The sequence below is a fragment of the Canis lupus genome, chromosome 31 (genome assembly GCF_003254725.2).
Source record: "Canis lupus dingo isolate Sandy chromosome 31, ASM325472v2, whole genome shotgun sequence".
In the NCBI taxonomy this organism is placed as follows: domain Eukaryota; kingdom Metazoa; phylum Chordata; class Mammalia; order Carnivora; family Canidae; genus Canis; species Canis lupus.
In genome coordinates, this window is record NC_064273.1 from 29,422,633 (window position 1) to 29,425,147 (window position 2,515).

Genomic DNA, 2,515 nt, shown 5'->3' on the forward strand with positions numbered 1-2,515 from the left:
CAAGATTCTTGCTTGGACTTGGGCCCTCATGCTCCAAGAGGGGGGTTAACCTTGCTTCCCTGCATCATCTCTTTTTCCCGAGGACCAGATCTGTCCTCTGTGCAGAAAGCCTCGCTGACACTTGTTCAGACATATCCGACCCCAGCGGGGGACGCAGCCTGGGCTCCAGCTGGGACCCTCACTTATTTTCTGCTAATTAAACTTCCTAATCTAACAGAACCGAGCAGGTTTGCAAGGCAGGGGGTGCGGGAAAAGGAGCCCTTCCTGGCCTCGCAAGGAGGCAGCGTTCCCCACACCTCGGGCTAATAGAGATGCGCGTGAAAGTGCTTGTCTGGGCCGTGGTGACAGCTTGGGACCGAAGGCTGGAGCTAATCAGGGTTTCAAACAACCAGGAAGACCATGACTTGAGGGCAGACAGTTCAGCTTGTCCCTGGCAAATACTAATTACAATAATAATAATACTCTCCAAAGAACTTTCTCGCATTTGTGCGCAGGGGAAAGCAACCCACGTCACGGAAATGATGTGGCTTCATTTAACATTTACTACTTTCATTGAAGACTAATCGACATGATCCTGCTTGTTGGCTTCACTTCATTAAATTTTCCAGTGCGTCAAATTATACGGCTAGTGCCGATGGTGGATGTGGATGACCGAAATCTCTCTTTTTTCTGCCCTGACCGGGGGTTTATTGATCAATTTCTCAGTTGTGCTGTAACCGAGGGTCCCGAATCACCGAAGGGTTTTTCTTACAAAGGGCTCCCAGCCTGTGGAAGATTTGCCTTCTGTCACACACTGACCTGGTCATCTGGCCAGGTCTGGGGGGAGGACCCTAACTTGGGGGAGGTCCCTAAGCCACGCAGAGCCTAAGAGAGACCATGACGCCTTCTGAAAGTGACCTGTACGGAAGTTGTCCCAGGATCCTGATGGGCAACGCTTCTCCTGGAGCGACCCCCCCAACCCTGCTTACATCATCCCCACCCCCCAAAACACACTATTTCTGACCCAGGCTACCTGCCCCTTCCCTGCTCCCAAAGATCCTGGCTCACCTCCAGCTTTCTTTTATTATGTTGTCCTGTGTGGTCCCTTGACACTCCGCTTTCTCCGATAGACTGTGTTTGTCTGTCTCGCTGGTCCTTGCATGGTGCCTGGGCCTTGCATCCCTGCCCATATAAGAAATGTGTATTTGCTCTTTGCCTCGGTTCCTGGTACAGAGCTTCTTTTCTTCATTTTAAAGTTTTATTTATTTATTTATTTATTTATTTATTTATTTAAGAGAGAGAGAGAGAGAGAGCAGGGGCAAGGAGAGGGGGGAGAGCAGGGAGGGGCGGGGGGGGGAAGGAGAGGGTAAGAATCTCAAGCAGACTCCACGCTGAGTACAGAGGCTCATCCCATGACCCTGAGATCCTGACCTGTGCCCAAACCAAGAGTCTGACACCCAACTGATGGAGCCACCTGCTAGCACAGAGCTTCTAAAACCCTCAGAATATCCCGAACGAGAAGAATATCTTTTATTTGTAACAAGCCCCTTTCCACTCTACCTGAATTTATGCTAATAAGGTGACCCTGGTGGGCCCTGAGGTTGCAGATTGGATGCTGGTTGCCATAGGAACCACTTATGTGATTAGAGGGTTGGAACCTCCAGGGAGGGGAGAGGGGGCTGGAGATTGAGTTAAATCACCAGTGGCCACTGATTTAATTAACTGTGTCCACATAATGAATAAAAAATGCATAAAACCCCCTAAAAATGGGATGCAGAAAGCTTTTGAGTTGGTGAGCTCAGAGAGGTGCTGGGAGAATGGTGTCCCTCAGAGAGCCTGGAAACTCTGCACCTCTTCCCCCATACCTCACCCCAAAAGCTCTTCCATCTGGCTGCCCTGAGTTGTGTCCTTGATTGTAAACTGACAATCTAATAAGTGTTTCCTTGAGTTCTGTTCAAGCCGAGGGCTGTTCAAGCAAATTACTGAGCCTGAGGAAGGGGTTGTGGGAACCCCTGATTGTAGAGCCAGTTGGACACGCTGCTGGCAATCGGGAACTTGAGACTGGCGTCTGGAGCGGGTGCTGTCCTGTGGGACTGGGCTTTTAGCCTGTGGGATCAGTACTAGCCCTGGGCAGTTAGCGTCAGAACAGAGTTGAATTATATAGGACACTCAACTGGGGTCTGGAGAACTGGTTGCTGGTGTACAGAAATCCCACACACTTAGTGTTACAAATGAGCAAAAAATAGCTCAGGGCCCTTGCCATGTGTCTGGGGAATCACATGACCTCAGGACCAGAATTACGTGCACTGCACTGGTGTCAAGCGCTACTTTGGTAGGGCTGCCTCAGAAAGATGAGGTTGAGAGCAGAAAAGAGGGAGGGAATGAAAAACTGGGGTATAAATCCTTATCTGGGAGCATCCTCAATGTAAATAAATATGCGGTTTGTCCTCTCCTGACCTCTGAGCACTTGCCATCACCCATCTTACAGTTTGTCCATTATGTCCTGTCACATGGCACCTTTAAAAAATTTTTAATT

The 2,515-nt window shown here is 49.5% G+C and overlaps 1 long non-coding RNA gene across 1 annotated transcript; it reads right to left on the reverse strand.

The window, feature by feature from the left end:
- Window positions 1–552: 552 nt before the first annotated feature.
- LOC112661688 (uncharacterized) lies at window positions 553–1,605 on the reverse strand. The gene is made up of 3 exons (XR_003137889.3): window positions 1,540–1,605; window positions 1,048–1,161; window positions 553–765 (listed from the first exon to the last, which is right to left on the reverse strand). It is a non-coding gene; the product is annotated as an uncharacterized LOC112661688 (long non-coding RNA).
- Between the last annotated feature and the right edge of the window lie 910 nt (window positions 1,606–2,515).